The 12,719-nt window shown below is 42.1% G+C and overlaps 1 protein-coding gene across 2 annotated transcripts in view; it reads left to right on the forward strand.

Annotated features, from left to right (window-relative positions):
* The first annotated feature begins 13 nt into the window (after window positions 1-13).
* rnf207b (ring finger protein 207b) overlaps window positions 14-12,719 on the forward strand; it is a 65,094-nt gene continuing 52,388 nt past the window's right edge. The window contains exon 1 of one of the 2 annotated variants that reach the window (XM_073032080.1): window positions 14-134. The gene's annotated coding sequence lies outside the window, so the exon portion shown is untranslated. Of the gene's footprint in view, window positions 135-12,341; window positions 12,692-12,719 lie in introns of those variants that run through there. The other variant, XM_073032079.1, reaches the window with a different exon arrangement.

Consider the following 12,719-nt stretch of genomic DNA (forward strand, 5'->3'; position numbering starts at 1 on the left):
GGAGGGGGTGGTGCGAAGAGCGGCATAAATGCGCATGCGTTCCGCTGAGGCGGACAGCACCAATGAGAGTGCGAACCGGTCCGACCGCCCGAGCGACGAGGCCTGCGCAGTGAAGCCTGGAAGCTCCCGTGACGGTAAAGTCTTGCTTCTGCCCCTCCTCTCGGTTACTATGGCTTAATAAACGCTCCCACAATCTGCGTTTGAAGAGATCTATAAAACCATAGAGTTCTGTAGCAGAAAAAGCTTTTCGCCCAAAAATGCCTGTCAGCATTTCAAATATTTATTTTCCCTTTTATACCTATCTACCAATTAATTTGTGAAAATTATTTTATTATCACGATCTGTACGATTCAAAAAGACCTTTAATCTTTGTTGATTTCGCTTCTTTCTCCACAAGATTCTTCCGGACCAGCATTTTCTGTTTTCTGGTAATTAAAATGAATAAAAAGGATATTCTAATAAAATATATGGTGTTGAGGGGCAGCATTATCTCAGCGTCTTCAGAATCAGGTTTAATACCGGCATATGTTATGAAATGTGTTGACTTTACCGCAGCAGTACAAATCAATACATAATAAAAGAAAAAAAGCTGTGAATTACAGTAAGTATATATTAAATAATTAAATTAAACAATAATGCAAAAATAAAAATTATTAAAAATGTAGTGAAGTAGCGTTCACGGGTTCAATATACTTTCAGAAATCGGATGGCAGAGGGAAAGAAGCTGTTGCGGAATCATTGAGTGTGTGGCTTCAGGTTTCTGTACCTCCTTTCTGATGGTAGCAATGAAAATAAGTCATGACCTGAATTGAATGATATTTATTGTCATTATACATAGAAACTGTGTGGCTTCAAACAAAGCGGTAGATAAAAACAACAGTACAAGAAAAACAGTGTTAAATAGATAAGTAGCAGAAAATAAGCTGCAGCAGCACCAGAATATCACAATAATACACAAAGTGCCATTAAATGTGCAAGTATTTGAGTCCTTGTATGTGCTCACAGTTCCAGTCATTGTTCCGTGGGAGTGGTGTGATCACGCCACAGCTCTGGGGTAGAAGCTGTTCCTTAGTTTATTTGTTCTGGCTTTTAGTGTCCTGAACCTTTTGCTGGACGGCAGCAGGTCAAACAGGGAGTGGCCAGGGTGTGTCTCTGGTTATGCTGGGTGAATGGGGGTCCTTAATGATGGACAACACCTTTGTGAGCCATCACTCCTTGAAGATGTCCTGGAGACTCTGGAGGCCAGTGCTCATGATGGAGCTGACTAACTTTACAACTCTCTGCCGCTTATTTCAATCCTGTGCAGCAGACACCACCCCTCCCCCCCCCCCCCCCCCCCATAGCAGACGACAATACAGCCCATTCAAATGCTCTCCACAGCACATCTGTAGAAATTACTGAGTGTTTTTGGAGACATATCAAATCTTCTCAAACTCCTGATGAAATATAACCACCGTTGCATCAATATGTTGGATCCTTAGAAATATTGACACCCAGGAATTTAAAATTGTTCACTTGTTCCACTTCTGATCCCTCCATGAGGACTGACGTGTGTTCCCTCACTTTACCCTTTCTGAATGTGTGACTTTTGCACACATTTGAATATTACACACAAAATTTATTGCAACAACATGGAGAATGGTTATCCATGCTATAACAAAATAAAAATATATACGTGACATAAATAAAGAACACAAAAAAAAGTAAAATAACTGTCAAGCCTGTTTGTGCTTTGGCATAAAGTATTCTAGATGTTTGGGTTGGTGGACTGTCTTTGCATATATGGCCTAATCAGTTGCATATCTCCTAAGGGCTAGTTGTACAGCAGTTTTGACTATTTGGCTCACCATATATGCAATGTCCAAGTACCAACAATATAAATAACATTTCCTAGCACAGACCCCATAGTTTCTATGCCAAAGTACTTCAGGCATTCATCTTCATAAATGTTGTCAGAGTCCCTGCCTCCACCATGTGCTACATGAAAAATCCTCAATTTCTCTCTGAATCTCCATTATCTTACAATAATAGAAATCTCTACTAAGAGGAAATATAATTTCTGTACTACCTGCAACTGGTTACACTCACATGCCTATTATTAATGTATATAACAAATCATAAAGGTCTTTGCATTGATCCCAGTTAACACCAACTGGTTGTAGGCTTACTATTACAAAAATAACATTCCACCTTCACCCTTTCTCTACTTTCACCATGCCCATTTTGGACCTATTTGCCAAATTGCCCAAGGTTAATTCCTGGGATGTCCGGACTGTCTTACGCAGAGAGGTTAGAGAGACTGGGCTTGTACACGCTGGAATTAAGGAGATTGAGAGGGGATCTGATTGCAACATATAAGATTATTAAGGGATTGGACAAGATAGAGGCAGGAAATATGTTCCAGATGCTGGGAGAGTCCAGTTCCAGAGGGCATGGTTTGAGAATAAGGGGTAGGTCATTTAGGACAGAATTAAGGAAAAACTTCTTCTCCCAGAGAGTTGTGGGGGTCTGGAATGCACTGCCTCGGAAGGCAGTGGAGGCCAATTCTCTGGATGCTTTCAAGAAGGAGCTGGATAGGTATCTTATGGATAGGGGAATCAAGGGATATGGGGACAAGGCAGGAACCGGGTATTGATAGTAGATGATCAGCCATGATCTCAGAATGGCGGTGCAGGCTCGAAGGGCCGAATGGTCTACTTCTGCACCTATTATCTATTGTCTATCTGTCAGGATGCTAGAGCAGGGATCCAATCACAGACCCAGTACTGTGCACTCAGTGATATTAATTGAGCAACAAATCCCAAGGTGCAAACAAAGTCAGTGTCAAAGTTCAGGCAGAGATCAAAACATCCAGAGAAATCCAAAAACCAGATTCAGGAAACAGACAGAGTCAATATTCAGATAGGCAGAGTACAGATATGAATACTGGAAAGGCTCAGGAGAATTCACTGGCAACAAATAGTTGAAAACACAGGACTAAAATACACCGCAATAAACAGAGAGGCAGATGATAGGTGGAGTACAATGAGACAGAAATGGCAGCAAAACAGGTAATAATGAGAAACAGGTGAGAGGCAGAGTACTCCGTAATACAGGAGTAGAGCAGGAGCAGAGACAGGAGCACATGGCAAAGCAACACCACAGACTGACAGCTAGGGGGAAAACACACAAAAAGACAAAGTTCAACTGGAGCGACTGACATGATCACATGCATCTTTGGGCAGAATATTAAAGGCCTGACTGAAGTCTATGTCTGCATGGATCACTTTCAGTAGAATCAACGACACACTTGTTCATCTCAAAATATTCAAATTAAATTTATTATCAAAGTACATATATGTCATCATATGAGGCCTTCTGTTGGTTGGGGTCAACCACGGATGCATTAGAGCCAATTATATGGCATCTGCTGTTGACCTGTTGCAATGTGAGGCAAATTGGAGCATATCCAAGTTGCTTCTCAGGCAGGTGTTGATATAATTCATCGCCAGTTTCTCAAAGAACTTCATCACAGTAGATGTATGTGCTACTAAACAATAGACCTTGAGGCAGGTTATCATCTTCTTCTGAGGTACTGGTAGGATTGCAGCCTTGTAGCTCAGACTGTTGAAGCAAAAGGTTAAAGATATCAGTGAACACTCCAGCCAGTTGATCAGCACAGATCTTTAGTGCTCACCTAGGTACCCCATCTGGGCTGGATGATTTCTGTGAGTTCACCCTCCGGAAGGATGCTCTCTTATTGGCCTCAGACTGAAATCATAGGATCATCACGGGCTGTGGGAGTTTGTGAAGGTGCCTCCATGTTTTGACAGTCAAATTCATTCAGATTAGTCAGATAGGATTTCCTTTAATAAAGACATGCTGACTCTTTCTTATTAATCCTTGCCTCACAAGATGCAGATTAAATATGTTTTCAGAAATGTTTCCATTAAATTCCCTACATCAGTTTGCCAGAAAATACTTGGCTTATCTCTGCTAACTTTGAATAAGTATACCAGATTGTTGTCCGCCACTCACTTAGTATCTTGACTGTGGGCAGAGCTGATCTGAAAATCTCTGTCGAAGTCCCAGTGTTCAGACCAATGTGGGATACATCCCGTCAGCCATGCACATTCATTGACCTTCTAGCCCACCAGGACGTAGAGTAGTGGTTAGTGTAATGCTTTTGCAGTGCCAGTGACCCAGGTTCAATCCTGCCTTTACCTGTAAGAAGTTTGTACATTCACCCTGTGACTACATTGGCTGATCCAGGCAGGGAGGTTAATTGGTTACCTGGTTGTAATTGAGCAGCGTGAGTTTGTTGGACTGAAAGAGCCTGTCACCATGCTGTACATCAAAATAAAATATTCCACCATCCCTCTCTCTGTGTTCTCCAAGTCCAATATATCCAACACATTATCCTCCGCAACTTCTGCCATCTCAAAGGGACCCTACCATTAAACATATCTTTACCCTCCCTCACCCGCCACACTTTCCACAGGGATCACTCCCTCCATGACTCCCTTCTCCATTCGTCCCTCAGCATTCATCTCCCTCGAGGCACTTATCCCTGCAAGCAGCCTAAGTGATACACCTGCCCATTCACCTCCTTTCTGGGCCCCAAACAGTTCTTCCAGATGAGACAACACTTCATCTGTGAATCTGCTGGGGTTGTCTATTGTATCTGATCTGGCCTCCTCTACATTGGTGAGACCCGTCGTAAATTGCAGGACTGCTTTGTTGAGCGCTTCCATACCATCTGCCACAAGTGGGACTTCCTGGTGGCCAAACATTTTAATTCCCATTCCCATTCTGATATGTTGATCCATGGCTTCTTCTTGTGCCAAGATAAGGCCACCCTCAGGGTGGAGGAGCAACACCTTATATTCTGTCTGGGTACTATTCAACCTGAGAGTATGAATATCGATTTTTCCTTCTGGTGAACAAAATTTCCTCCCCCCACCCCCTCCTCTATTCCCATTCTGACCTCTTCTCATTCCCATTCTCATCTGACTATTACTTACCCCTGGGTCCACTCCTTCCCTTTCTCCTATTGTCCACTCTCCACTCCTATCAGATTCTTTCTTCTCCAGCCCTTAACCTTTCCCACCGACCTAGCTTCAGCTATCACCTTCCAGCTAGCCTCTTTACCCTCCCCCCCACTTTTTAATTCAAACACCTTCTGCCACACACTCCCCCACTCTCTCTACTGAAGAAGGGTCTCAGCCCAAAATGTTGACTGCTTATTCATTTTCATAGATGCTACCTGATCTGCTGAGTTTCTCCAGCGTTTTGTGTATGTCAGTTTGGATTTCCAGCATCTGCAGATTTTCTCATGTTTGTCAATATTTTTCTTATCTATCATGCACAGTTTGGCATCTTGATCCCTAATAAATCTTCTTCTTCCTGATTGCTTTATTGCTCTAATATATACAGTAAAATGTTTTGTCATTTTGTCAATCTTTTTGTTTGTTCTCTTTTGCCTTTCTAATTCTGTTTTTAGTAGCTCCCTTTATATTCTATTCTCCACTTTTTATCTTTTCAGTTCTCTAAACCTCCCTTTAGCTACCATTTTCCCCTTAATCCAACCCTCATTTGTTCATAAGTCTCTTCACAGAACCGTACATCATCACTTAGGGTTGCAGTGTTACACAAGGTCACCGAGGTATGCTGTGGAGGTGGTAAAGATTAACTAGTTCCTCCCATTGAAGGTCTGCTTCTAAGGAGAGATTAAACTAAGAGATATCCTCGCTGACAGTTAGCACATCAAAGATGTGTTGTTAGTTTGCTGCTCTGCACTCTCTACACTCATAAATTTGTGGATGATACAACTGTTGTTGGCAGAATCTGAGATGGTGATGAGGAGGCTTAGATGAGAGAGATAGAGTGGCTGATTGAGTAGAGTCACAATAACAACTTTGCACAGAACATCAGTAGGACCAAGGAATTGATTGTGGACTCAGGAAGGGGAAGTCGAGAGAATACACGCCAGTCCTCATCAAAGCAGCTTCAAGTTCCTGAGTTTCAGCATATCTGAAGATCTATCCTGGGCCCAAAACGTTGATGCGATTCCGAAAAAGTTTTGAGGGGATTTGGTGTGTCACCAAAGTCTCCAGCAGCTTTCAACAGATGTACCATGGAAACCATTCTGACTGGTTGCACCACTATCTGGTATGGAGGGTCCAATGTACGAGATCTGAAAAGGCTGCAGATGTTTGTAAACTCAGCCACCTACATTATGGGCACCAGTCACCCCACCATCAAGGAAATCTTCAGAAGATGATGATGACTCAAGAAGGCAGCATCCATCATTAAAGACCCTCACCAGACAGGACATGCCCTCTTCTCAATACTACCATTAATACAGGAGCCTGATGACACACACACACACACACACACACACACACACACACGTTTTGGGAGCAGCTTCTACCCCTCCACCATCATATTTATGACAGTCCATGAACCTGTGAACACTACCTCTCTACTTTGTCCTATTTTAGTAGTACTTATTTATTTATTCAGATTTATTTTTGTCACTTATGATAATTTTTAAATGTATTACATTGTACTGCTGCCACAAAACAACAAATTACACAACATATGTCATTGATAATAAACCTGATTCTGATTCTAAAACTAGCTAAGCCTCCATTCTCTATATATGAATGAGAGGTGACCTTATTGAAACTTTTTAAAAAATCAAGAGGGCTCACCAGGTTGAGAATGTTTCCTCTAGATGGTGAGTCTTGAAGTATATGTTGTATGTAGATTTTAGTAAGGCATTTGATAAGCGTGTCCATTCAGAAAGTCAGGAGGCATGGAATCCAGGGAAACCTGACTGTGTGGATTCAGAATTGGCTTGCCCACAAAAGACTAAGGGTATGCAGATGGAGCGTATTCTGTCCCGAGGTCGGTGACCAGTGGTGTTCTGTAGTGATCTGTTCTGGGACCCCTGATCTTTGTGATTTTTATAAATGACTCGGATGAGGAATTGGAAAGGTGGGTTAGTAAGTTTGCGGATGACACAAAGGTTGGTGGAGTTGTAGATCATGTAGAAGGTTGACATAGGTTGCAACAGGACATTGACAAAATGTCAAGCTGGGTTGAAAAGTGGTAAGTGGAGTTCATCCCAGAAAAGTGTGAAATGATTCATCTTGGAAGGTCAAATTTGAGGGCACAATAAAGGGTTAATGGCAGCATGTCTTATGATAATAGGTTGAACAAGCTAGGGCTTTTCTCTTTGAAGCGAAGGAGGATGAGAGGTAACGTGATGGAGGTGCACATGATGTTTAGAGGCATAGATTGAGTGGGTAGCCAGAAGCTTTTTCCCAGGATGGAAATGTCTAATACAAGGGTTTAGGACTTTATAAGTTATAAGTACAAGGAGAATTACAGAGTGTTTTACACAGAGTGGTGGGTGCATGGAATACCCTGCCAGGGGTGGTGGTAGAGGCAGGTACATTAGGGGCATTTAAGAAACTCCTGTATAGCTACATGGATGATAGAAAATGGGCTATGTTGGAAGGAAGAGTTAGATTGCTGTTACAGTAGGTTAAAAGGTCAGCACAACATCGTAGGCTGAAAGGCCTATACTGCGCTATAATGTTTTATGTTCTATGTAGGGATCAATTTTGAAAAGAAATGAGGCATAGGCTAGTTAGTACTGAACTGAGGGGATATTTCTTCATTCAGAAGGTGGTGATGCTCTGGGGTTCTCTACCTTGGAGAACAATGGCAATTTAGTCATTGATTACATTCAAAACAGAAATCAATAGATTTCTGGTTATTGAAGGAATTGGAGGACAAGGGAACAGAACAGGAAAGTAGTGTTTCAGATGATAGATCAGTCATGATCTTGTTGAATGGTAGACAAGAATGAATGACAGAAAGCCCTTCTCACATTTATTATGTCTTGTACTCTTTTGTCTGCCGTCACAATATTTTCTGTCTTTCCATTACACTGTGGAATTGAAATGATCAAAATAGCTAAATATGATCTTTTCTCATGAAATTCCACGTGTCAGAATGCTTTATTTGCATCCAGCACACTGAAAACCTTGGCTCTTCTCAGCTCTGGCAAAACTGCTTCAATTGTCATTGCAAGGTAGTATTCTTCAGCAGTTCATTAATAACTCTTATATTGAAGGAAATGTTCACTTTATTGCTTCATTTCTCAACACATAGCCAGGTGCTCTGGGGCTTCTGCCTCTCAATGTCTTCAACTGGCCTTGCGTTTCTCCTTAAGAGCTGCTGGAACATGTTTTGATAGGCTTACTATAATCTTCTTCCTCACATCTAAGACAAATGAATGGTATTTATCTTCCAGTTTACCTGCATCAGAAAAGGCATCTGTATATTCTTCTGTGATATGTGTGGCTGTAGGGATTGCTTGTGTGAGTCTCCTGCTCCTGACAGTGTGTAAAGCACTGGCAGTGGTCAGTGACATTATTTTTAGTTAGATTGCAATGTGCTTGCAGTGTATCTAATGCATTCTCTGGAGTCTTATTAAAGAGGTTAATGACATAGTACTCAAGACTGTTTAATGTCATTTCCTGTACACAAGTGTAAAGGAGAATGAAATATTGTTACTCCAGATCCAATGCAGCACAATAAGTGCACAGTAATAATAAAAAAAACAAGATAAATATAAATACCAAAGATGGCTTATATACATAGATTAATTGTACGTCCATAAAGTGACGCTATACACAAGGGTGTCTGCACATAAGAAGACTGACAGGAAATGATAAAGTAGGGGGTGTGGAGGGGCAGATTAGTGGGTGGAAGTGTTGATTAGCCTTACTGCTTGGGGACGGTAACTGTTCTTGAGTCTGGTGGCCCTGGTGTAGATGCTACAACACCTCCTCCCTGATGGGAGTGGAACGAACAGCCACACAAGGGTGTGTGGGATCTTCTTGATGTTACTGTCTCCTTTCTGACACCTTTCTGTATATATATATCCCTTTGATGGCAGGTAGGCTAGTGCCGGTGATGTGATGGGTAGTTTTGACAGCCTGTTGTAGAGCCTTCCTGTACGTTGCAGTACAGTTTCCATACATGCAGTGATGCAGCTTGTTAGGATGGTCTCCACTGTGCATCTGTAGAATGACGTGAGTATGGACATGCATAGTCCAACTCTCTTTGGCCTCCTCAGAAAGTAGGTGCATTGGTGAGCTTTCCTGATTGTGAGATCATGAGAGGTTGTGCGATATGTGCACTCCCATGAGTTTGAAGCTACTCACCGTTTCCACTGCTGTCCCTCCAATGTAAAGAAGGGTCTGAATAGTCTGAGTTCTCCTGAAATCCATAACCATCTCCTTTGTCTTGTTGACATTGAGGAAGCGGTTATTTGCCTGCCACTAGGCTTCGAGCTTTTCTACCTCCTCTCTGTAGGCTTTCTCATCATTGTTGGTCATGTCATCGGCGAACTTCGCAATGTGATTACTTAGGTGTTTGGTCATGCATTCATGTGTGGGCAATGTGTTCATTAATGAGCCCAGCACACAGTCCTGGGGAACATCTGTATGGAGGTTATTGGGGAGGGAAGAGCGGCTGTGCATCCTGACTATCTGAGGTCTGTTGGTTAGTGATGCACCATCAATAACTCACGCTGAGACGTAGGAAGCGAGGTATCGGCTATTATTGACTGGAAGAATGAACAACACTACATCCTGGGGAATGAGGCTGGGCAACAGGCCTCAGTCGCCTTTATACAGGGGTCTGTGGGAGGAGCCACAGAAGCAGTCCAGACAGGTATATGTAGTTCACCACAGTTAGGTAGTCCAACACCAGTTGTACAGCAGTGTATTTAGACCAAGGAGTAAGACTTTGTTCACCAAGGTCTATGGGACAATAGTGTTGAATGCCAAGCTGAAATCAAAAAAGAGCATTCTGCCATACACCTTGTTTTCTAGGTGTGGTAGGGCCAGGTGCATGACAGATGTCATCTGTAATAGAGCAGTTCTGTCAGTAAGCGTGTTAGTGGATGTCCAACATGGCAGGAATGGAGTGTTTGAGATGTGCCATTACCAGCCATTCAAAGCATTTCATGATTGATGATTGGCAAAAGTGCCACCAGGAGAGTCATTTAGTTTTAAAGGTGTATAGTTCTTTGGTACAGGGATGATGGTGGCTGATTTGAAGCACGTGGGGACAGAAGCCTGGATGAGCAATGTGTTGAACATGTCCAAGAAGACATCAGTAGGCTGGTGTGCACACTCCCTGAGTACTTGGGTACGGGATGTTGTCTGGCCCAGTTGCCTTACGGGGGTCAACTCTGCACAGTCCTTCTCACATCTGCTGCTGTTACAGGCGGTGGCTGCTCATTGAGGAAAGGAGTAGCTTTCATGCTGGCAATGTGTTGCATGCCTTGAAGCATCCATAAAAGTTCAGGGAGGGAGGCATCAATGGTACAGCCAAAGCTGATGAAACACTCCTTTACTTCATATCCAATGAGATACAACAACATCTATAATTTATGTACCAGTGCCAATTCAATATACAGTATAGTAGAATCTCTTCCTTCTCTTTGTTCTTTAGACAGGTTACTTGCCTGAAGTCCAACAACTGCAGAGCTTCATTTGTTCCGTTCTTTATTATTTCAATTGGATTACACAGCATGTAGTTCTTCCGGTACATATTCGTGTGTTAGTTCATGTGAAAAATAAACCAGTACCTATCCCAAGAGTGTTCTAAAGGTTCACAATTTTCTGAGAGGAAAAAGATATTCAATTTTGTCTTAAATGGACAATCCCTTCTTTAAACAGTATCCCCAACTTCTACATTTTTCCACAAGTGGAAACATCCTTCTGACATCCACCCAGTCAAGATCTTTGGGGTCTTATTTGTTTCAATCAAATACCCTCTCATTCTTCTAAATTCCAACAAGTATAAGTATTGACATCCTTCCAATATCCAGTACTCCAAAAGAGGTCTGACTAATGCCCTATATTGGCGAAGCATAACCTTATCACTTTTGTATCCGATTCTCTCAATAATAAACAATAAGATTCTGTTCATTTTTGTAATCACTTGCTGTACTTTCATGTCCTGTAGCAGGGACCCACACTGAGGTGATATTTTTATTATTACTGCCAAAGTGGGCAATTTCACATTTTACCACATTTGCCATATCTTTCCCACTCATTCAACACAGACAAATCTCTTTGTAGACATCCTCTTTGCAACTTCTGGATGGCAGGTAGCGTAATGGCTGGCATAATGCTCTTACTGTGCCAGTGACTCAGGTTTGTTTCAGCAGCTGTCGGTAAGGAGTTTGCATGTTCCCATGAGTACATGGATTTCCTCCAAGAGCTCTGGTTTCCCCCCACGTTCCAAAGATATACAAGTTAGTCGTTTGAGTGTAACTGTGCCAGAATGCCTGTTAACATGCTGTATCTCTAAGTAAATAAACAAACAAACAAATGAACTTTTCTTCTCATCTGTGTGTCATCGCAAAAGTAATAATCATGCCTTTAGTATCTTCATCCAACTCATTTTAATATGTTGTAAATATCCGAGGGTCCAGCCCTGTTCTTTTAAGTTGTTGATAAACTGGGAGGCACTATAGGTCATCAAGCACAGGGGTGAGTTACAGATTGGACAGCAGTTCATTGGACAAGTTGAAGTTTTCACAGGGTGCAAGATGAGAGGATGGCTAACAGATCATGGGAATAACCATTAACACCAAAGACATAGATGAGAGTTTCGGCAGTTGCTGAAACCAAAATGGAGGTTATGATTTTTGTAGCAGAGATTTGGATCTGAAAATTCAGCTCAGGATCCAATATGCCACCAAAACAATGGACCAATGGCATAGCACGAAATGCTTTCTAAGAAAGGGGAATGCAACAGTAACTTCTCCAGAACTGTCTATTGCATAAACAGAGTCTGACAACACAGAGGCAGTGTTATCATTGAGATATGTGTTCGCAAGGTGCTACAACACTTCAGCGATATTGTGAAGGACTGGCATGTACATGAGAAGCAGGAGTAGAAACCAAGGATACAGCTATAATAGCAAAATACTTTTATGTATTGGAAATCTGAAAATGCTGGAAAAATCCAAAGCAATTTTTAAAAGTAACCAGCAGGAAGCATTGCAGACCAAGTGCTGGAAGGCAGATTTAGGCTACAGAGCATTTTTATTTTCAACGAAGCAGCATCTGCTTAGTGAAATATTTAATAATTCGGGCCAGTGACCTCCATTAAAAGCCTTTGGCAACTTGTGGTGAAAGTCCAGCAAGATAAAGAAGCTGTTTCAGGCAATTTTCTGGTTACGTCACCATGGAATCAGATGAGAGAAGAGATGCATTATGGGCACAGTGGTATGATCAACATTTTTGAAAAGGTTGTAAAATAAAGGGTAATTTACCACAGTCATTATGCAGAGTGCTAGTTGTGACCCTCATTGGCAGTCCATGGCAGGGGAAATTTGATTGGAGTTAGGAGAAAAGTTTAACAGAGCAGAGTAAACACTCAAAACAATAGGAGCTGATTAAGTTACCAAAGCTAGTACAGCAGCATTTTGTGCTGAAGTAAAACACACTAGGAGTAAAACATCATCAGGCCAATCCCAGCTTGCTGAAACCAGGAGCCTCCCAGTGAAGGACACAAGTACATGGGGTCCTGACGTCAAAGGGCAGCTGCTTTCTAAAAGAGATCAGAGATTTCTCTCATACCAGCCAGAGGCCAGAGAGACGGAACTGAGGTAAGGAGAGCGGAGCTGAATCCCAGAT

This window comes from Hemitrygon akajei, chromosome 29 (genome assembly GCF_048418815.1).
Source record: "Hemitrygon akajei chromosome 29, sHemAka1.3, whole genome shotgun sequence".
NCBI classification, from domain to species: domain Eukaryota; kingdom Metazoa; phylum Chordata; class Chondrichthyes; order Myliobatiformes; family Dasyatidae; genus Hemitrygon; species Hemitrygon akajei.